The sequence below is a fragment of the Sinocyclocheilus rhinocerous genome, unplaced genomic scaffold (assembly GCF_001515625.1).
Source record: "Sinocyclocheilus rhinocerous isolate Xijiao unplaced genomic scaffold, SAMN03320098_v1.1 scaffold760, whole genome shotgun sequence".
Classification (NCBI taxonomy): Eukaryota; Metazoa; Chordata; class Actinopteri; order Cypriniformes; family Cyprinidae; genus Sinocyclocheilus; species Sinocyclocheilus rhinocerous.
The window spans coordinates 621,418-646,231 of NW_015667422.1; the positions used below are offsets into that span (position 1 = coordinate 621,418).

Consider the following 24,814-nt stretch of genomic DNA (forward strand, 5'->3'; position numbering starts at 1 on the left):
GAACGCTCCAAAGATATCATTTTTATTGAAACGAGGTTGTTTTTATAAGAGAAGATAGAAAATAGAACATATACATTTTAATACAATAAACATGTATTTACATGCAAATATGTGAATTTACAACTGTTCTAAAGATGACAGTCTTTCAGATGGTTCAAATTATATAGAGAACCGGTTTAAAGAGCTTACATTTTGTTTTATTATTATTAATAATAATAGTAAAATAAAAATAAATGCATAGTAATAAAAATAATTATGCATTTTTTATTATTATTATAATAACAATACAAAATCAAATGAATGCATAATAATAATTATAATAAGTATTATTATTATTATTTATTTATTATAGTCTACTACTACTACATTAAGCATCATGTGAATTCCATTGACTTCTCAGAGACAAGTGACAAACCTCAAATCTTGGCTGACTCAAACTCACTATATGGATGGAAAAAAGGTATCTTTGTCTCTATAAAACTATTTAGTCTCGTCATGCGTAGGAATTTTCTTAGACGATAATGAATAGACAAAAGACCTGATGACAAAGACAATATGTCTTGTATTGATGCTTTAGCAATGTTATGTGGAAAACAGTCATGCCCATAATGCACTCAAACTGAATAGAAAAAGTGACATTAATGGAGATTTAGGAGTGTTATTTCAATTTAAAATCAGAACTTCTACAATAATAATAATAATAATAAATATTAGGTTTAATAAATAAAAACAAGTCACCTTTATTTTTATTTCGTTATTTTAAAACACTGTGTGAAAGGCACATATGAATCTCTAATTAAATCTGATTATCCATCGGGTCGCTTTTATTAATTCATTTCCTATAATTCCGTTTGCTTAGGAATGAAAAGTGCTTTTATGAAATACGTTTATGCTTAAGCTAAATTTCTGATGTGTGTTACAAAGGCACACAGACTAATGCAAGCGTGCAATTAACCAGAGGCCCATTTGGCAGTGCGCCAAATTAGGGGGATATTTGCATCCTGAACAGCAGAGATTTTCAATGAGAACGAAAGATGAGGTTTCATCTGAAAAACAGCTTTGTAGTACGGCCTGAAAACTTGATTAAAGCGTTTTAAAATAATGTTTAAAGAACAAATGCCAAGTTGTGCGTCTGTGAAACTGGTCAAATAAAGGTGTTTTAAAAAGAAACACTCAACTGGTTCCTGATCCCAGATGAAAACATCCTTGAAAATCGTAGTAGTTAATTTAATTCATAATAAACGTGCTTGCAAAGGTCTGTAAGACTGTCTTTTGAAAAGTGTCAGTCAGTGCTTTGGTTCAAGCACAATTTCCCCCTTGTGATTTGCTCATTTAATTTGGTTCCTGATCCCAGATGAAAACATCCTTGAAAATCGTAGTAGTTAATTTAATTCATAATAAACGTGCTTGCAAAGGTCTGTAAAAAGTGTCAGTCAGTGCTTTGGTTCAAGCACAATTTCCCCCTTGTGATTTGCTCATTTAATCTAATCTTATGTTGATTCTTCTATTTAAATGTCGCCATCAAAAAAAAAAGTAAAAAAAAAAAAAAGCTATGGCTTTTGAAAGATGCCTGTAGGAATATATTTCTAAATGATGGTGTTTAATATTTGGACAACACTGTCCTTTCTAAGAACGACCGATATTGTTTTTTCCTGATTAGCAGGTCAGAATAATTAACAAATTTTGTCTATAATAAAAATGTCAAGACACTTTGAATAATATATTCTCTCATCTATATTCCAGTATACATACTCTAAGCAATTATAATGTTTGTTAAAGAGTATGAAAGTTGGTTTCAATCGGAACGCATATATATGTTTGCATTTCCATTAACAGCACATGCATCCATCACGACAGGCTTTTGTACTCGAGCTCTTTAGTGTTGGATACGCGCCAAATGTGGCACCTTCTTCTTGCCAAGTGTTACATTAGCTGTAATTATGTGTAAAGGGGTCTGTTCTGTGTGCTGAACACTGCGCCACAAGCACTCAAAGCCAAGTCAAACTGGAATTACAACAGCAGACCTCATGAACCGCGGAGACTGGGTGTTTATATAGGCCTCGAGTGAGTTTGCTTTCCTCAAAACCTTTTCCTTTCTCTCAACCATGATGTTAAAGTTACTGGACAATAAGCCATTAACACATTGTTAACGTCCTGCTTTAACAGAGTATGAGCACGCTATAGCTCGTGTTGAGAATTGCCTAGTTATGTGGACAGTATATTATTTATGCATATATGTATATATATATGTGTGTGTGTGTATATATATATATATATATATATATATATATATAATCAAATGTAGGCTATTATAGGTTTGATATATTGTCTTGTAAATAAATTGTAGTTGCTGTTTTTCAGCACATTCTCCATCTCTGGAATTTTTTAAAATTTAAAATAAATGTATTTAATTGCATTAGAAGTAAGCGTATAATTTATTTCATTTTCATTTTAATTTTTTATAAAGTATTTAATTTTAAATTAAATGTGTGTGAGTTTATATACCAGCACAAGCAAAAGACTGAGACTAAAAGATCTGTTTATTCTCGCGATACAACGAGGTGCAATGTGACATCACACACAATTAGCCTATGCATAAATTAACTCGCGATAATTAATGTTGTTGATGCCTTGATGTTCACACAGTTTAATATCCACTCAGCAGCTTACACCAACGCACATCCCCTAGATGGAGGCGTAGATCATTGTGGGGTAGGCTATTGATACTTTATTGATCATTTAGGGTGTATTTTTATGTGAGCCGTACCTGTTAGTTCTGCATAATTGCATGCATCTATTTCAGGATAGATTCAAGTGGTTGTTCAATGCCTTGTTCAAAGAATGCGGCGGGTTTGTGTCTTCTATTGTTAGTATTCCAGCCAAAAGATGTCGCCTTTTTCCTTTAGTTCTACAGATGCGTGAATAGGCAGTTCGCGTGGGCGGGCAAAAAAAATGGGGTCTCGCATCCTCAGTGTCTCATTATTATTGGAAATCCATTAATAAACATTTATGTAACATTTAAATCAAATGTGCCAGATCTTATTAATCGATGCATTATCTGCAAACAATGAAAAGTACAGTAGGTGCCCATCTCCCTCATTAGATATTCGCCATTCATCAAAGAGGCAGGGGCATTTGTTAGACTCGCGCACGCGCCACAAACCTGCCTGTCACTGAGCATTGTTAGAGCCAGTCATGAGCTTCAACTTGCTATTTAGTTATTTCAAGAAACTGCAACCCTCCCAAGGAAAAAAATAAATAAATAAAGAGTTTGCTTTTATGAAAGCAAGTCGTGCACGATGTCGGATGCATCCTAACAGTGTTATTGTCGTGGAGGTGATTATAGACGAATTGTACTGTCTTTTTATCAAAATGACACTGAAAAGATGGGAACGCCATTCATCTTGGTTATAAGAGAAACCCTTGGTTATAAGAGAGTCCCGTAGCGGCCCGAGTAAAGAGCTCTGATGACAGGGTGAATCGACATACATCAAACTATAGATGCAGCCGGGGGACTGAAGATATATTAAATGACCATGATTGGCAATTTAGGCATGGTTATTTAAAATAAATGTATTTAATTGCATTAGAAGTAAGCGTATAATTTATTTCATTTTAATTTTAATTTTTTATAAAGTATTTAATTTTAAATTAAATGTGTGTGAGTTTATATACCAGCACAAGCAAAAGACTGAGACTAAAAGATCTGTTTATTCTCGCGATACAACGAGGTGCAATGTGACATCACACACAATTAGCCTATGCATAAATTAACTCGCGATAATTAATGTTGTTGATGCCTTGATGTTCATGCAGTTTAATATCCACTCAGCAGCTTGCACCAACGCACATCCCCTAGATGGAGGCGTAGATCATTGTGGGGTAGGCTATTGATACTTTATTGATCATTTAGGGTGTATTTTTATGTGAGCCGTACCTGTTAGTTCTGCATAATTGCATGCATCTATTTCAGGATAGATTCAAGTGGTTGTTCAATGCCTTGTTCAAAGAATGCGGCGGGTTTGTGTCTTCTATTGTTAGTATTCCAGCCAAAAGATGTCGCCTTTTTCCTTTAGTTCTACAGATGCGTGAATAGGCAGTTCGCGTGGGCGGGCAAAAAAAATGGGGTCTCGCATCCTCAGTGTCTCATTATTATTGGAAATCCATTAATAAACATTTATGTAACATTTAAATCAAATGTGCCAGATCTTATTAATCGATGCATTATCTGCAAACAATGAAAAGTACAGTAGGTGCCCATCTCCCTCATTAGATATTCGCCATTCATCAAAGAGGCAGGGGCATTTGTTAGACTCGCGCACGCGCCACAAACCTGCCTGTCACTGAGCATTGTTAGAGCCAGTCATGAGCTTCAACTTGCTATTTAGTTATTTCAAGAAACTGCAACCCTCCCAAGGAAAAAAATAAATAAATAAAGAGTTTGCTTTTATGAAAGCAAGTCGTGCACGATGTCGGATGCATCCTAACAGTGTTATTGTCGTGGAGGTGATTATAGACGAATTGTACTGTCTTTTTATCAAAATGACACTGAAAAGATGGGAACGCCATTCATCTTGGCTTTTATAGGTTATAAGAGAAACCCTTGGTTATAAGAGAGTCCCGTAGCGGCCCGAGTAAAGAGCTCTGATGACAGGGTGAATCGACATACATCAAACTATAGATGCAGCCGGGAGACTTAAGATATATTAAATGACCATGATTGGGAATTTAGGCATGGTTCAAGCCTGTTGAAGAGGCTGGGGTGTCTGAAAGTGGTGCTATTCATCTCGGGAAAAGAGGGTCAGAAGGTCGGGGAAGTTCACAGGACCTGTTCCTATTCTTATGCTAACTTACAATACAGACTCTAGTAATGCTTACTGGTTTGGAAGATATAAATGATTGGACAATAATCCCGGCGCTCTTGGCTTTGCTGAGCTGCTCTGTTGCTAATTGCTGCTCGTCTGGCTCTTAATGAAAGACTTTCGGTGCTGAGCTTTTTTTTTCTCCGTGAATCTTTCAGTATTTTGGGGACCGTATGTTAGAGAGACCGAGGCGTGTTTCAACACATTTTCTACGCCTGTATAGCTTTGTGTTTTGTGCTATATGTGTCTCAGACTTTGAAATAAAATTCCATTATTTGTTGGAAATCTATGAATTCAATTTTATGTTTTATCCAATAGAAAACATGGAGTGTTTAAAAATTTTGTGCATAAATTTAAGCGGTAATCAAAATAATTTATCACCACGCATTCTCTCTCGCTCTCGCACTCTTTTAAAAAATATTTTAAATATACAAGAAACATTTCAATTTAAAGCAGCAAATAAAATGAGAAACAAACAGAAAAAAAACACAACGCAAATAGACTGCATATAAAAAAATATGGCTATCAGACAGGTTGTGTGTTGTGCATGTGTCACAACTGCGATTGTGTGTTATCAAATTAAACAAGCGAACTAGGCTACTGTTTCAGGCTATATTTCTGTCATGTAAAAACGACGTGATCACAAATCCATAAACTATAAACCAGACGAGAATTTGTAGCTTATTTTCACTCTCTTTGAAAAAAATATTTTGTTTTACATATATAGCTATCATCTCAGATGGGTGGTGCTCATTATTTTAGTCATGTAGCCTAGCTGATTTCTAATCGGTTAAACTTAAAAACTCTCCCCTAATGCTAGTTTCTTTGTTTACTTTAACCATATAACGAAAAAAAAATGTTTTTTTTTTCTCCCCTACGTCACGCCTAACGATTAATTTCTCAGTGTTTCTAAATAGGTGAGACCTTTATGCCTCGCTGTAAAATAGTTGCTATTTATCTGCTTATGACAAGCAGAAAATCCGAGCAGAATAAATGAATGAATACAAACGATCATACAGCGCCACGTGACTTAACACCTGCAGTTAGCTCGCGCACTTTGGTGGGTCATTTCCGGCATTTTTAGCGTTCTAATGCGTTCCGTTTAATACAAAACATGAAGAATGTACATCGGAATTCTGAATTCAGCAGAATAAGAGTGTAGGCTAGCTACATCAGAATACATACAACGGTGTCCTTTGATGTTATGAAATGTCTTTAATTAGTCGACGCTTAAATTTTGTTATCCAAGCTTAAACTGAGATGCATTTACCCTGTTTTATCTTGACCAAATAGCTATTTTATCCAGACATTAAACGAAAAAGAAATGCGTGTTTTGTCATTAATGCCTAAACAGAAATAAGGCCTAAGCCTCATTTATGTCTAGATGCTTTCAACTACAAAATTTTTTTATTTTTTTATTTTTTTAAGTGAAATTAAGTCAGAGGAATTAATAGTGGGACACAGAGCAAAATCATGTAATCTCTTTCATCTTAGATCATTCTATTGGCCCTTTGGGAATAACTGGACAGACCACTTGAACCTAGCACATAACCTCTGACCCTTGTGTCAGCTGTGACTGGTCCTCAAGAGACTTGTGTTGACATCAACTTCAAATATGACACTGAATGGCATCAATTAAGTCTCCTGACTGCTGGATTGCAGATTGGTTAATATTTATGTAAAATAGCTAAATAAGTTTTAGAAATTATATAAATATAGTAGGCCTACATTTTAACAAAGGCCTAGCTACAACACATTAAAATGGATTTCACTGTGGTCTAGATGTTTGTGACTTCACTTTTTTTTTAATTTAGGTTATTTTAACAATACATCAAGACTAATATGTATGTTGCTTGAGCATGAAGAATATTGTTCTTTTTGCAGAATAACAAAATCCGCCTCCCCCACAGGCTCATCATTTGTTTAAGACCTATTCTTGTTATTTAAGAGGCTTGTTTAGAGCAAAGAGCACGTGTCTGGTCAGTTTAGAGTCGGTCTGACCCCTTGGTCCCATGAACAGGTCATTACCCTATTCTATTGCCTAAACCTCAGAGGCCAGCTAGAAAAGCTGTTGTAAAGATGAGGGGAGAACCTGTGTGTATACATAACCATATTTGGGGGACAGATTTACCCAGATTTACCCAAAAAGTGAGATAAGCCTGACAAAATCTCCCAAAACCTTCCTTTGGGGAAGTCCTCATTTGTAAAAATGGTATAAAAATGAAATGAATATAATTAAGTAACTATACCTATCAGTATATAGAAACAATAGTCTATGCTGTCCCCATTTCGGTACGCAAACGTGTAGATTTTTATTTTTATTTATTTTTTTGCTGGCTCCAACATAACATTAATGCAATTTATCTACACACAAACATATTTCTAATCCAATTAATGTTTTTTTTTTATTTTTATTTTTTTATAAAAGTTACTAAAATCTACAACCTAAACTGTGAAATTTAATGACAAGTACACTGCTGTGGTGGGTTAAAACATTAATAGAAAACATGGACATTTTAAGCATTTTAATTGTACAAATATAGGACAATTTAAAGCAAAATACATTTTAAAGCAAATATAATTGAAAGCAAATAGGCTACATTTGGTAACAAACACATAAGCTAACAACTGTAAAAACAGAGGTGTGTTGAGTGTGCACTGTTTTTTTCCCCCTTAATATTTCTGGGTCCAGTAAGTGCATTGGAAAGTGTTACAACCCTTTAAGATTTGAAGCTTGTATTTCAAATTGAACAAGAGAACCTGAAACAGATGATATTAACGATTGTATAATATAACATTCATCCATCAAACTAAATTATAAAGGAGACGGGGAGAACATCTCGATGCTTTTTTTAAAAAATAGTAAATCCTCTATATTTTACACAAAGTCTTATGATTTGTACCTCCACCTCAGTGGAGTGGTGCTCATGTATATGATGCTGATTTCACCCCTGTAGCTGATTTCTAATTGCAAACTAATGGTGTTACAACTTACCCCGTGTTACAGCAGTGCAGTCTCTCCTACAATATTAACTCGACATCCGACGACTAACGAGTCTCTTCTTTCTCCACAGGCTCATCCTGATACGAACGCTATGTTTTTGTTAGATTTAGATTGCTGGAAATCTAATACAGAGGTTGGTTATTATTGCTTACAGTAAATGTTTGTTGAATAGCATATACGATGGATAGTTAAGTTTTTTTAATGAAATAAAATAAATGAATTTTGTTCGTCAGTTTGTTTCTTCCCTTATTTTTTGTTAATTTAATTGATGCAAGTCAATTACGCCATAATAAATTATATAAACTGGTGGGAAGGAGTTTCATTATGCAATAAAATGGAGAAAAGTTGCCACGTTTTGTTTTTTCGCATAAAGGCAGGTAGAAAAGTCTCAGCATTATCGGTGGTGAAATAGTTCATGTATACATTAACCAAAGTTTGTGCCCAAACTTATTCAACGTATATGCATTTAACGACTGTCTGCAATATATTTTGGTAAGATTATATTGAGAACGTCAACTTTTTAATCTCTTTAAACTCTAAAAATGATCTGCTCGTCTTCTGTACGCTCCACAAAAACTGAACGAAGCAACAGAATGGGAATTTTATTTAAAAATGTACAGAGACGTATTTTAAACAGAATATTCAAATTCCGATTAAGTTAAATATTGGCTGAAAGTAATCCAAGTAAAAGCAGGCCTATTTGAACACATATCACATTTGAGGCTTACAAGATATAAACGTTTGATTTGATCGTGCTCACAGAGCACACGATAATTTGCACTTCATTTATATTCACTGACAAACTCGAGAGTGAAAACTCTTCAGTTGTTTTTGTGATTCTGGAACTGCGCAGGAAAGAAAAGCACCCATTAAAATCAAATTTCAATTGAAGATTAAATCTTGTCAGATTTGTCATAGACATCCATCTTAACTTGAGAGGTGTGTGAATCCTTTTTTTATGGCTTAATGTAATTTAACCAGTGTTTTACACCAGGTATATTTCTCATCAGCTGTCAATGTGTTGAATGAGTATTCCAGCTCAGGCATAGAAATTAACTCTCAATTTTGGTTCAAAATAATGTCTTACTTCATATGTTAAATCTTTTGATAATTTTTTAACGTGACAACTTCTCTGTTTTATGTAGCCTATGCTTCAAATATAATCTCAGTAAATGGAAACAATCATTGACATGCAGTGTCTTGAGTGTTTGCTAGTCAAACAAATCCCAGAATTATATGAAATTGTTTGATCTCCTTCCCACAGATTAAAAACACAAACGTCACCTTAAGCACACTGCGCTGACTCACACCAGAGCAGCACATGTTTGATTTTTTATGACTTCTGCATGAATAAGAGAGGTGATTCACTGCTAGTTATTTTCCACACTTGCTTATTATGTGCTGTCCAAGGTGCTGACAGGAGCACCAGAACTATGAGCTGTCAAGCTGTCTTGAAGTAGGTGGTTACAAAATAGCCTGTGGCCACTATATGTGAAGCTGTGTTGACGTCCACCTCCCATTAAAGTACATTTCTATACAGGGTATAACTTAAAATGGCTTTTTCAGTGTCAACAATCATTCACTCAGTGCTTTAATGTTGTTTATTTGTGCAGTTTAATAAGTTTGTTTCACATATCACATAATCAGACAAATGATAATGCAGAGAGAAACTGAGCATAATTCTTAAACCATACAGTAGCCATACAAAATATCTGGATTAACCAATTTCCTGTACATCAACTGAAACAGGCACATTTTATAATATAATAACATGAAACATGGATGACTAACATTAAAAATACTAGTATTTAAAATAGGGATCGCAAATTCCCATGCACTGAAATGTTTCAATAACAACAACTTTCACTGTAAACTTTTCACACATTAAGGCACATTATTCTCTTCAGTTTATATAGCACTGATAAGACTGTACAACACATTTTCTAACATCTAAGATTTAACTGGGTGAACAGCCCAAATCCACACACCCATCCAGTCTTACTGATTGTCTGCAAGGTTTTAAGACACCCAGTTAAATCAATTAGTGCACATTCTAAATCGTCTCTCATCTGCTTGTTAAATTTTCACAGCGAACCATCTGGAAGAGATGCTGGACGCTGGATTCCTGAGGTGATGTGATTGACCATTTGACTCAAACATAGCAGGATGGCCTTGGTTTCTCCAGCAGCTGATGACAACGATGGGAGTTTTATTGCCAGGAGCCTGGTTAGAGAGGAAAATAAAAAGATTAATATGACATGGCTTGCTGTTATGACATAAATGTCAAAAAGACAACATACTGGCATCAACAACAATGTGAAGGTAGTGTGTGTAGTGTTATTCAATATAGTGGAAATGAAAAACCATATTAACGTTAACATTAGAAATAGATCCAAAGAACTAGAGTTGCATGGTCACAAGGGATGTCTGGGGTTTTTTTTTTTTCTGAAGTTGTTTTCTACGTTTCTGATAGGAAAACAAAAATACTTCCAAAACTAATCCTTTGTGCTAAAACTGACATTTGTGATGTCTTGAATGTCTCTCCACTGTCAACTTGAAAATATCTGATTGACTGAAATGCAAATGACAACCCTGCTATCTTCTGTACTCCATTCCTGATAAATCTAGCGATGGGAAAAGTGTTTAGAATTATCGATCAGTGACTGCTGCTATGAAAACTGAAACACAATGCAATGCAAACACATCATTTTCAGCAGTATTTTGTTCTTGTATTTCACCCCAAATAATAGGAAGTGGATTTATGGGTTTGCAATACTGCTAATATTCTAAATGTTGTAGATTTTAGAAAGGTTGGAGTCCATTTTGGTGGCGTTTCCAATAGTTTCTTTTAATGAGAACAATCAAGCATCTAAATTGCAGTTTGGGGTAATGCTGTGCTGTCCTTTGTGTGTGTTATTTGGCAATTTCACAACATCACCATATTCACTCAGCTTAGTGGTCATTATAGTTTTAAAGAGGGTGACATTTTGAGATAATTTTGAGTATTTATATTGCTCCAAATAATGCAGTCAGTAAAACAAATTTGGTTATCTAGCGATGGGTAATGCATACAACACAACACTTTTACATGCATTGACCATATTTGTTTACAATCCCTCATTCTTTATTTGCTTCCAAAAGTGGTGCGGATCCTTTCTATACCCCGTCACCCTTAGAATTTGTGTACGATGTGTATCAACGCCATTACCAGTTTTCCCAAATTATATAGAGAGAGGTTTATGGACAATTTAATCCCTGCAGGAGACTTGGCAAGACCCTTTTCTCTGTCAATTTTCACCCTCTGCTTCATTCAAGCCCCCTCTCTCTTTCTGCGCCTCTACAATGTGTGGTTTCTTTCTGTCTCTTTTTTTTTTTATATATTCCCGCATATTTTTTTTCCCTCAAGCTCCCACCGCCTTCCCAAAACCCTCAGACAGCATGCAGCTTATGCAAATCACTGGCCTTTTATTCTCAATTCTCGTCCTCAGCCTTGAATGAGACCTCAAGAAAATACACACACACACACACACTTGTTCTCACCACACTCTACTGTAATGGGAACGGAGCCCACCATGACATTCTAAAGCACTATGCACCACTATGTTGATTATAGTAGAAACAATCATATTACGTTACTAATATCGTTGCAACAGTCCACTCATCATGCAAAGAACTACACTCTTAAAAATAAATGTTTCACAAGGGGGTTTTCATAGCGGTGCCATAGAAGAACCATTTTTGGTTTCCCAAAGAACCTTTCAGTGAACAGTTCTTAAAAGAACCTTTTTCTACTACAAAGAACCTTTTGTGGAATGGAAATGTTACAGGTTCTTCATGAAACCATCGATGCCAATAAAGAACATTCTTAAAAATAAAGGTCCCAAAATGGGGTTTCTGCAGAGATGCCATAGAACAGTGATCCTCAAATCTGGCTCACGGGATCCACTTTCCTGCAGAGTTTAGCTCCAACCCTAATCAAACAAATATACCTGTGATTTTCTAATGACCCGGAAGACATTGATTAGCAAACTCAGGTGTGTTTGATTAGGGTTAGAGCTAAACTCTGCAGGAAAGTGGATCTCGCGAGCCAGATTTGAGGATCACTGCCATAGAAGAACCATTTTGGGTTCCTCAAAGAACCTTTCAGTGAGCAGTTCCTAAAAGAACCATTGTTTCTTAGAGTGAAGAACATAACATTCTAAAGAAAATGTTCCTCTATAAAGAACCTTTTGTGTAATTGAAAGGTTCCATGGATGTTAAAGGTTAAACAAAAAGAGAGAAAATGTAACACACTGAATTAAATGTGCCATTTTGAAGTAGAAAAACTCCTGTAAAACATATTCCAATTATCTTTGTTTGAGGAAAGTGTATTCACACTGTAGAACCTAAAGGCCTACAATCATTTTTACCAAGAGCCACAAATATTGTTCCTAGAGGAGTTGCAATGAGGAGGATTATGGGATGGAAGTAGACTAGACATTTTAGAATGGAGGGGGGCTGTTTACCAAATCACTGCGACGATCATTACACCAAATACACGAAATAATGTTCTTTTTTAGCAACGTCATATGACCCCTTTAAAAAGATAAAAAATGTCTTTTGGCCATACAATGAAAGTCAAAGGGGTCCAGTGTTGTTTGGACCACAACATTTTTGTAAGTAAACAATGGCAGACTTTTCAAAGCAAACCTAACAAAAAACTATGATGTTTCAACAATATAAATGTATATGTATATTCTCTTCTATTTACATTTTAAAAGTGATTGTAATTCTCCTCATTAGGATGCAAAGTGGGCAAAAAGCGAAGGTAAGCTACAAAGTGAGGATAATTATATCTCAAGGTCTTTTATAATGGTGAGACCATGATGGAGGTTTAAGTGGTCCCTGGTCTCCACTCTCCTGTTCTTGAATTCCTAGTACTGCCCTCTGCTCTCGCATCCTCCAGGATACAGTTACTGATGTTCCTGTGAGTGCTTTAAGGATTTGCAGAGAAGTCCCATCTTCTCTTTTATTTTATTGCTTTATTACAAATTACATTGGCAGAACTTTTCAACGCAACTCTGGTCAGGTCACTCCAACCTCATCTTTAGCACTCTGCATTATCAACAAAAGAAAAGTCTTTGAAAGAACTGGTTTCCAAAGTGACATTTTTTCAAGGTTATCCCCTTACAGAAATTATGATTTTAATTGCATAGACCTGAATAATAGGAACAAAAAATGCATTTGTCATAGAAACTGATTTGAAGTCACATAGGGGTACTTGTTATATGCTTAGATTTAGTCTAAAAGCCCACTTAAAGGCATAGCTCACCCAAAAATGAAATTTCTGTCATTTACTCACCCTCATGTTATTCCAACCCTGTATGACTTTTTTTTTTCTGTTGAACATACATGCACAAAAAAAAAAAAAATTATATATATATATTGAAAGGCAATCTTACTTTCTTTTGTGTTGCACAAGAAAGTCATACAGTTTTAGAGTGACATGAGGGTGAGTAAATTATTTTGTATTTCAGGGTGAACTGTCCCTTTAAGGTACTTTTACTTTCATCCATCTCTCAAATTCATGATCTGGATTAAGATGCCGTGTAGTTCTGTGATCCTAACATCTCCATTGTGGCTCTGGATTACCTTTTGCATTTAATAGATCAGTTTAGATCTACCACTCTGCTGACTGTGGTTCTTTTTGCTGCATGTTATTCCAGCCAGAGTCCGGCTCGGGAATCTCAATCCCAGGCTTTTCATGGCCACTCGTCCAAGGAGGGGGAGAAAAGGGTGGGGGAAACAATTTCAAAGCTCCCCCGTAGCTGATACAAAGCTGAGAACAACCCTTCGCGGGATAATCGCGTTTATCCCAAGATTAAGACGAGATCGACAGCTGAGGTATCCAAGGGGAATTTTACCGTAAAACACACAATGGTCTTTAACACGAACCCAAGAGATGCTTCCGAGTCATTTCTCACCACTGTTCATTTCTTAGTTATGAAAGCGATTCGTAACTCGTCTACCCTTGTTAAGTGTCTTCATTAACACGATCCATTCTCAACTTGTCCTCAAGAGATATCTTTGGTAAAGCGTGCATTAAAAATGACTTGAAAGATATAAATATATATACAAGTATGAACTTTCTCAGAAAGCAATAGCAGCTTTCATTCTCCCTGCAGTCATATATGTTTCCAAATCTAATCTGGCACTAAGTTTTTATCACAAGAGCATGAAATGAAATCTCACAGTGCTGGCTTTTAGAAATAAATATGTGAAGCCCTATAACACTGGACATAAAGATGACATATGACGGGGAGAAAACTGTTAGTATGCCAGACAAATATTCCCAGATAGCCACCTCCCATAGGCCTTTGATATTAACATGCCAGCTGCAGCAACTGCCACATGGGGCCACAGACTGAGCCAGACAGTAAAAGCCCTCCCCCACCCCTTCTATTCTCTGCCAAACACACGTTTCCTCGATATTTTATTGTTCATCTGCGTATTTATTAACGTCAATTGTTTATCTCACCCTACCTTTTTTTGTGATTCACCTTTTGCTTGCTGTGAAATACTGTTGCTGTCCCAGTGCAAACTTTCTCTGTGGTTTTCTGTATCACTGCCTCCATTTTACTGGGTAATATATTGTAATGGAGCTTTAATTAATTGCTTGCCCAACTGCTGTGCCCTAGCAGAAGGGGGCGAGGAACAAACTGTCCTTCAAATTCAACTCAAGTTGTTTTTACATGCAAAATGCATTAATATATACACAGAACTTTATGATTCATAAATACTTTGCAATGCACATCATGCATCAAATACATTACATTTATGCATTTAGCAGATGCTTGCAAATCCAAGTCGCTTTGGATACAAAAGCAATTCGTCAAAGAGCCAACAATAATTACAATACAATAAATAATTAAACTGCACACACTAAGACAAAAGATATACAATATAAAATGCTACACTTTAGAATACACACTCATATTAATCAATTAGCATTGACCTTTAACGATTTAAACTCGATAACAACTCGATACTCTAGCAGGCACTGCAAAAATATGTCACAGAGAGGAGTGCACCTACTACGCGAGCACACATGATTGTGCAAATGCTCACGCAATTCCTGACAGCACAAACATGCAGTGCTGCTAACACACTCTCGAAGCAGCCTGAGAAATAAAGCCCCGTCCTCAGCCTTTCCCTGAGGATAGTCTCTTAGGGTTTTGGTGCTAATTTAGGCATCTGGCTCTGTCTGGGCCTGAGCATCTTTCTCAGCTTATTACCCTCCACTGTCTCTGGCACTTCATCCGTACAGACAATGGTGGGAAACAGGGGGGACCGCGGACCCACGTCAAGTACTCGCCGTACAATGCTGCCATTGTAGAAGAGGAGAGGGGTCTGGAATAATAATGTGGGCACTATCAAACTGTTTACCAACAAAGAGACTACAGCTGACAGTTTGCTCCTTATTTATCACAAATCATCATTTGTGGTGTTGCTATTGATGCTTGAATATGTGTAAGGAGAAGTTGTGTAAAAAAAAAAAAACACTGAAACTGATTGACTTTCTTGCACACAGACATGAAAACACATTTTTCATCATACACACACATGCAAATGACCTTGTGTTGACGTGATTATTGTGCCAGACACCAGACATTTCAAGGAATTGCCCTTTTCAGTCCATGAAAAAATATAATCACAGTCATGCCTAAAATCTACATATGCCACTCCATAAAGCACATTACGTTGGACTGGTACCAGAGAGAGCTATAGACAGTAATCCAAATGTGCTAAGGATTAAAAAAATTTTTTTACATTTGAATTATTAGATTTTATTTCAAATAATTCCATTCATGCATATAGGCTTGTATGAATTTAGACTGGAATTATTTCTTAGCAATGCAGTGCATTATTCTATAGCTTTTGTGTTTGCTTGATGCAGAAAGGAAAAAACCAAATATTTCGTTTTTCTGACTCAAATACTCATGTGCGCATTCTGTTTGGCTGAAAACACAAAGAACTGGTAAACCACAAAAACAATACACAGTTCAGCGCATGATTTGCATATTGAAAACTGGAAAAATCTGGTATGGGTTTGGCACCGTGCCAAGCGGCATAATTAACACTTTTCAGCCACTGCTCTGCAGCAGTCACATTATGCTCTGACAAGCATCCACTCCCCCTGCTCGACCGCTTATACTCACACACACACAAATGCGAACGTGAACATTTATTCTTGCTTCTATACATTTGTAAACACTGTTAACATTTGCTGTTAAACCATCTACAGTTGTGCTATCATTATGCGCCATTTGGGCAAATGCAGTGTTGTTGTGTAACACTATTGCATTAGACTCTCTGATCAAGGGTATAAAATGAGTTTTGGGTCCGTATGAGAGATATTTAAACATTGAAGGTCTTTTACATAAAACCCTGAGAGATGCAGAAGGAGGAAACCCCTCCCCCTCACGGCAAGATACACAGCCTAATTAGAAATTCTCTATTAAAGGTACAGTCTCTCATTTCTAGGCTACTATTTTGTCCAAGGACGAGTTTAAAATGTATGCAGAGTGTTGGGTTGCAAATAGAGATGCTCAGTTTTGTATCATCTTGAAAAATCTATTTTTCTTCTGTATGTAGATGGAGAAACCATTTCCATATATTAATAATATAATAACATCTATTGAGACAAATGTGCGGTGTTAAATCTTAAATCTGTAGCTTTGTGTTGTAGTATAATCTTAATTATTATTATTTTTGTCTATTACAGGCTCACAAAACATCCTAAATTATTAAACATCTGGCTATTTCTTTTAAAAATATGAACATGGATTGTTCTTGTCTCTTATATGCAAAACTGAGAAAGCAAATGCTCCTGCTTAATATAGATTGCAAAAATTATATTTTGCATTCAGAATGGACAAATTTCTGCATTGTATATTTGTGTGTGTATTTATCCCCGGAAATTTCTAGAATGCATGTATAATTCTCTGCAAGAGAAAAGGCAGATAGAACACAAGCACAACAGTAACATCAAAGTCTTTTTCTGCTTTGAAAGCATCAAAGTCGGCATTCAAATTTGAACATAAACATTCAAAATATAGAATGCTGCCACTTGCCGTTGCTAAAGCGCCGCTGTGCCTTTAATTGGGGGCTCAGTCCTCTCTGCTTGTTCCTATGCAATTATGTTAATATGCAGAGCTTGTCTGGTCTTTTTCATTAACAGAGGCACTTGCATCATTGTTTCCTTTATTTGTAAGCTCCACGGGCACCTTCCGTACATCAGTGATCTTTTTTACACGTCTTTTTTGATGGCCTCCTCTTTTAGGATAAAATGTCAGTCTTTTTAAAAAAGCTCATTTATGGACAAGGATGTCTTTTAGGCACACAGGGTTTCCACGCTCAGTAAGTATGCAAAAACGGTTTTCTGTTATTACGAGGGGGATTCAGTGGCTTTAAATATTCAGTAGATGACGCATCATTTGTCTCGTCTTCGCATTTCAATGTATTTTGATTATTTACGCTCTATTCGTTCGTGTTGTTTTGGGAACATCACAAAAGCAAAGCAAATTTGTCATCCTAGAGCAAATATGTTTCTGTGTTCCACCTATTTTAATCATTTTCTGCAATAAACGCACCAGCACAGCTCTGCATATCACCAGCAATCCATTATGACGCAACCAGTCACCTTTGTGAAGTGCATTTCAGTGTCTTACATCCATTTCAATGACATAACACACAGCTCTCTGCAACCAGGCGGCCTGCGTAAATTTCCATTTACCACGCAACATCCGAGTGAACCGAGCGAGCAATGTGATGTTTTGCACCTCTCGCCTCTTGACCAGCTAATGATACAAACTGTGGCTGTTTTAAAATTTCACCAAACATAATTAAAAACACGGTACAGTGTAAGAGCCTGCAGACCTATTTCTAACATTAAAGTTGGGCAGGGCAGCGTATGTGCTATTGTAAGCTGGTGAGGGGCACTTGGCACCTTCGTGCCAGTAATTTGGTGTATCATTAAGCAGCAGAAACAAAAGTGCTCTTCAGTTCAGGTTGACTCTGTTGCTTTGGTCAAGAGGATGCCGTATGTCAATTAACTTAACTCTCGAGTGAGTTCAAGCAGCTCTCTCTTTTTGGTTTCATCTGAAAATCTGCTGTGGTCATTTTTGTGTCGTCATTGAACCATGGATTTCGTTGCACGGTTTTGTCCTTTATAACACATAACCCAACCTCCAGTCAATTAATGTGGTAAGAGCACGAATTCATAGCTACTTTCATTCTCTTCCATTTGAAAATATGTATACAGCAGCAGGAGGGATTCATTTGCTTTCAAAGCTCGCTACAAATCAAAAGGTCTTTGTGCATATCTGAGCGTGTGCATATAGATAACGGGGATATTTTCTAATTAGTCAGGAAAGATGAGAGCGTGATAGCTCTTTTTAAAGAAAATGATTTGGGCCTAATCTCACGCCGCCAAAAAAGCAACCACAAAACACGTTTTTTAGAGACGTTTTGTGTAGGCATTCGCCCAATTCGTTTGCTTTACGTTTCAAACGACCTGGCAACCACTGGCGGAGCTAAAATCGGACACAATAACGTGGCAGCTAGTCTGATATAGGCATCGATGCAGCTTACCTCATGCCAACACAGCCATTTTAGGGAGCAGCAGCCAGCTTCTCCATCAAGATGGCTTCCTGAAAGCACACCCCTCATTCAGACTTGCAGTCTTCCAGCATCTGGTGGTCCGTGGCAACTGGCAGCCTCTTTGTCCCCATTGGCACTTGGGATGTAGAGTCTCACTCCTTTCTTTTTTTCCTCTTTTCTCCGGGGGCACAGATGGCACTAAATGCTTCCGTTGACGAAGAAGGGAGGGGAGCTGGTAGAAGAAGGATGAGGGTTGACTATTATTTTTCTTTTCTTTCATTTGGACAATTGCACCATTTTTCCCTCTCTCCCTCTTGCTCCAAAAAGGCAGTGTAAATGGCTGGCAGTTGCTAAGGGGAAACAAGAAAATAAAGGACAAAAAGCCCCTTTTATCACTGCCAAAGCAGATGTCATGGCAACTGCTATATATTATTTCTTTGGATGATATAAACAGTATCAGGTGACTATAATTTCTTGTCCGTGTCATGCTAAGTAACTTCACCACGTTCAGACAACCCTGGTATTAGTAATGTAAGTAGTTGTGCGTTAGCTCAACACGAATCGTGCGAAGGCATGAACGTCCGGCTTTTGTGCTCTCATAGCCAGCTGTGCAATTGGTCACTGTGAAGGTATAATGAATCAGCCCACATCAATTACTGTCCACCCATAATTTCATTGAATAACCGTTATTCAATTGTGCTAGGTAACCAGTTTAGCTGGAAAAGATCACTGTTAATGAATGATGACAGAATTTCTTTGCTCACATTAATTTTACATAAAGTAATATGCAATGTGATAGTGGCCCATACATTCTTATCATTATCGAGATGGAGACAGACATATAATATCCTCTCTCCGATCATTTATCGCATTGAAGCCTTTGGCCTAATGTCCTGCAGTCATACTAACCACAGATTCCTTGGCATGTTGAAATATATATTGTGATTTAGATTTATTTTCGTTCTTTTTACACAGGTCAAGCCTGATGCTTTGAGGGCTATTTCCCGAGATAATTATGTTTAATGTCTAACAGATAATTATGAGATAATTATGTTTTATGTTTAACAGCCATAGCGAGCCCTTTTCTTACTCATTTGCTAATATTGTGTGAATTGCACAATGTCTGCCTGATATGATTTGAATTGACAAATAAACATACGCCACACATCATAATACAACATTTATCTATAGAATGATTAAGAAAAACTTTTTGATTATGATCTGCACTTTACTGTAAAGAAATTGTTGGAGTCTGGTACAAATGTGCACTTATATTAAACTTATATTAGTGTCTTTAAATACACAAATATGCAAAAACAGGAAAACAGGTCAGGTCAGATAACCATAAACAGATGCTTTTTATGACTATGGCGATATATGGCGAGAGAGGGATAGAAACAGATATATAGATTTTCTGATGAAAGATTCATGTCATGCATATAGTGTCTTGGACTTGATTGGGGATTACTATTTGCATTTGGCTCCTTTCAAGTGCATGAATTCATTAGCATATACTTTATGATTTACTGTGTGTTTGAATCAGATTAACTCTGCAACTAATTGTTCTAATTACAATGTTGCAGTGTAATACGCTTTGATTGCACTTACCAGATGGCGTTTTCCCCCTTAGCTCCAGTCCTCTGGTCTATCACAAAGACACTGCAGTTTGAGAGCCTACAGTGAGGTGAAGTAATAAAAGACACCAGGAATAGACAATAATCAGAATATCTCAGTTTTACATTTAAATTATTGATAAAATTTACAAACACATAAATGACAGCCAGATAATGAACACTGAATTAAAAAGCTCAAGCAAGGCCGAATTCGCACCTTAAATCACACTTGGCATGTGAAACATTTTTTAACGTGGCAAATATAGAGAATGTAAAATCTGCTCAGTCAGCTCATGAAAATTATTATTTTCTGTTCTCTATCATTTCTTTGTTAGTTGTTTTTTCTTTTCAAGTTGTAATTATCAATAATTTCCTCTTCTCTTCATTTAGTTTAATTGACACTCAAAGCTTATACACCATTCTTTCTGTATCTGAAAACAAAAGTATGCATCTTGTGTATTTAGTTGTATTATCCATACAGCAGTAAAACAAAGACTAATAAGCCAGGCAATTGAGTCCAATTCAGATTAAACTGACCTAAATTTTAAGCACATGCCAATGATTTTTTTTTTCGTGATTGCTTCAGGAATTTCATTTGGTTTCTAATATTGTGTCACTATAATAAATATTTATTTAATATATTTAATATAATCATAAATTAAGGATACGGTATTTTTAATATATGCTTTACTGAAGAGTTCGTAACACACAGGCTGGTGTGTGTGTGTGTGTGTGTGTGGCTCTGCGTGACGCGAAGCTCCAAAGGCGCTTACACCTCTAATGATTTTGAGATCTAAACATTTTCAACTAATATTTACATAATTTTCAGCAATTTTTACAGTAGCCTACTATAGGGTTGGTGTCTCACAATTACGTCTTATGTCACTAAAAACCACAGGGATAAAAAGAAAAAAGAAAAAAAAAAGCGCCTTCATTCCGCATTAGATTCCGCCTCATGCCTTCATCTTTGATGTGTACAGCCAGATTAATATGACCAATCATAACGAAGCTGCTTCAGCTTGATGTCATTGCCTAATAGTTGTTACTGCGAATGGGTCGATGACGTCACGTTCACTTTTTTGAATGTCGAAGTTGTTTAAAGATACGTTAAAATGCAATGTATACAACAAATTACTTAAATATGCAGCTTTTATAATTTACAAGTTTTCAAGTTTTAAATATAGGATAGTCTGTGGGACTTCATGTCAAAAATATCTAGTAACTGTCTAGAGACTGTAAAAAAAGAACATCTTTAGTGATTTAAAATGTCAAGATTATATATTAATTCTTAATATTTTTAAGCCCTTTTGTCGATAAATCAAAACCAACACAAAGGAAGCCATTGTGTGGACATGTGACAAAAACGATTTCACCTTTTCATCATCTCAGAAATCCTTATTTGTCATCGAGTGAGTGTTGAGAGGAGAGATTTTCAACACTATTTAAGCGCTCATTTATCTTCGATTAGTGATCGACTAGTTGTGAAATTCTCATGGATTCCCTTCAGGATCAAACTAAGATCGAGTTCCAGCTATGAGATCCAATTCCCGCGCATTAAATGCAGGCCTCATGCGCGCGGGTCAGCAGCAATGGCTTTTGCCTGGCTGAGGCAAAGATATCTGGTGGTTTGAAGTAGGCAGAGTTTGGGAACTAGCTAGGACGTTTATGAACTTATCATTTATCTTCGATTAGTGATCGACTAGTTGTGAAATTCTCATGGATTCCCTTCTGGATCAAACTAAGATCGAGTTCCAGCTATGAGATCCAATTCCCGCGCATTAAATGCAGGCCTCATGCGCGCGGGTCAGGCGCTGAATAAAAGCAGGCGGATCAGCAGCAATGGCTTTTGCCTGGCTGAGGCAAAGATATCTGGTGGTTTGAAGTAGGCAGAGTTTGGGAACTAGCTAGGAAGTTTATGAACTTATCCAACGCAAAGTTAACAAAGCGCAACACTGCCAAAGCGTTTGCGTGAACATTAAAATAGCCTACAAAATAGTTCAACAAATTACTAATTTGATTGTGAGCCTAAATAAAAGTAAAAGTTTGCTGTTTATTTTTTCCCTTGGAATTTTCATTGCAATTTTGTCGTTTAAATGTTTTATAAAATACATTTCTTCTCATAGCTTTTTCATTATTTCTCAGACTAAACCAAACCTTTGACATCAAAACCAACACTGACTGAACTGGTCAAATTATAACTTTAAAAAACAGTTGAGTAAATCAACATCAATTATTAATATTTAGCAAAAAACATTAATGTAATAAATTGTAGCTCTTTTATATAGTCAAACACAAGTTAAATATAGTCCCTTTTGATTTTTTTAAACTAAGGCACTACAGTAGATTTTCAAAATTGATGCAGTAGTCCAAAAACGTGCACCTGTCCGAAGGTGCATTTAAAATGGCAGCCTGAAACATTACTTGTGTGACCTATCCGCACGATCGTATTACTTTACATAGCAGCTGTTTAAACTGGCTGTATGGTTCGCACAGAGCAGAGGGCCTGCTTACCTCACGCAGTTCCCTGCCATCATTGCTTCCCAACTTGTCCACTATGCAGTTAAGGAGGACGTTTCTACTTTCGGTTATCTAGCTTTATGAAGGCAGATAAACACTCATACAGCTAGATAACCAAAGATAGCAACTACCTCCTGTCAACACTTTTTTTAAAATGTGGAACATCTCATAAAGTCGACCTGATGAACGAAAACAGGGTTAATGCGCAATAAACAAATTACACTCTGTTTTTATAGACCTGTATATGCTGTTAACAAGTCAAGTGTTGAATGGATTTACGAGGTTCTCCAGACCTCCAGCACGTGGTGAAGACATAATCCACAATAGTCTAGGCCTGAAGTTGCGGTGTGGGTGCGTTTCAAATGGAGTCTTTGGAGTTATTGTCAGGCTTCCCATTCATCAATCCGATTTAAAGGGATTTGGTCCCTTCTGGTCACCAATAATCCTTAGAAATGACGATTATTAGGTCTAACCATTTCATTTGGCTCGTTAGGCCCCAACAATCAGACAGTCATCACACCTCCACATGCCTACATCACCATGCATCATTTCATCTTCAGTTCGTGCGTTATAATTCCGCAAACTGCAGTAGGTAAGGCCTTTTAGCCCACCGTTTAATATAAATCTTACTTTCCTCCCCAAAATGATGCAGTTAAGAAATAAGACCCAAATAGCTTATAATGTTCGTATTATTTTTATTTAACAAGGACTCGTGTTAAATATATTTCAACAGTTCTGTTTTGCATTATAAACTATGAAGCTGTTTCTTGGCTGTGCTCAAGCGTGTCTACTGAACCCACGTTTCCCTCACGCAAATGTGACGTAAATCTATTGTTAATTACATTTGGTCTTGTTTCTAAGTGATGCAAATGATAATTTTTTTTCCGTCACGTATATGCATATTGTATTATAAAAACTATAAGCATGCATTATAATGTCCGCAAATAGCCTAAATAAATGTAGAGCTATATAATTGTATTTATAAATATAAATACATACAAGAGTAGTGCAATAAACATGCTTTACCAAAATCAAACGCCACTAATTACACAATCAAGTTAATAAAGGGCTAAAGTCCTGCAGACATACAAGTGTGTAGTGTATATAATCCAAAATGATTGTAAAAATGTCTTCTTAGTTGTGTAGTAGTTACTATGTCGCCTATTCATATTACTGTTAACGATACACACGCTACATATTTCACGAAAATGTTCCAAACATTCTAGATGCACCTGCTGAGAGTGTACAAAGTACAGAGGGCCACATGCACTTACCAGCGAACACGGCCTTGTCTGTCACATGGGGTCAGTTATAAGCAATTCACGTAAAATGTTAGGATCGTACATATATGCATGCATTTTTACATATACGCATATATTTATAAATTAAAGTCAACTTATAGACTACTAAGTTACTAAGAGTTATCGTGACCAAAACAATTCAGGGATCCAAGCTGTGCTATGAGTCAATTCACGTTTACAAATACGAGTACGCAGAAATAATTGAGACAATTGAAAAATCTTACTTTTAACAATTGACGTGCATATTCCTCTCTGTCAGAAAGTAAGCTACGAGTGGCCGTGTGTCGGGGACAAATAGAGGTTCCCGTGCGTCTCGCGTTGAAGAACATCTAGTCAAAAGCCCAACTCTTCAGTGCGTCTCTTCAGCGATGCGTTTTCCATTCAAAACTCGCAGTCCTTGAGGATTCAGCCATCGAATGTTGCGTCTCAGCCATCCAGAGAACGGAACAGGCAGTTTAATTTCCAAGATGGGGAATTCCTCCCTTGAAAAGCATGCTCACAGTGTTCATGCATGGACGTGAGAGGAGATGCAACGTTTACTTGATGGAACCACGCACGAGTGTAACCTGCATGCGATTGTCTCATTCCCTTCCCTCCTGCGCTGTGGATGTGATGTTCTCTCTCTCCAGCGTGAGAGAGTCTAGTTTCGGACTAAATGCATCCTCCTCTGGCAGTTCTCTCCTGCAGTGACGTCACTCCAGCAGCAGGCAGCCGAGCGACCAATCACAATCCCACGCGCGTGCTCCCTGTCTCCGCGTCTCTCTCTCTTGCGCGCGAGCTTTCCAGGGTTTGCTGAGTGGCGCGCGGGACAGAGTGTCGCCTATAGGTTGCAAAGCGCACAGAGCAGAGGGCCTGCTTACCTCACGCAGTTCCCTG

General features: G+C 36.8%; 1 long non-coding RNA gene across 2 annotated transcripts; it reads right to left on the minus strand.

Annotated features, from left to right (window-relative positions):
- Window positions 1-9,292: 9,292 nt before the first annotated feature.
- On the minus strand, window positions 9,293-23,192 carry LOC107733952 (uncharacterized). 2 transcript variants are annotated; one of them, XR_001639039.1, is made up of 4 exons: window positions 22,632-23,192; window positions 20,116-20,181; window positions 18,499-18,857; window positions 9,293-10,089 (listed from the first exon to the last, which is right to left on the minus strand). It is a non-coding gene; the product is annotated as an uncharacterized LOC107733952 (long non-coding RNA). The 2 variants fall into 2 exon arrangements; XR_001639040.1 differs by having other exon boundaries at window positions 18,499-18,739; window positions 22,632-23,189.
- Window positions 23,193-24,814: the final 1,622 nt, after the last annotated feature.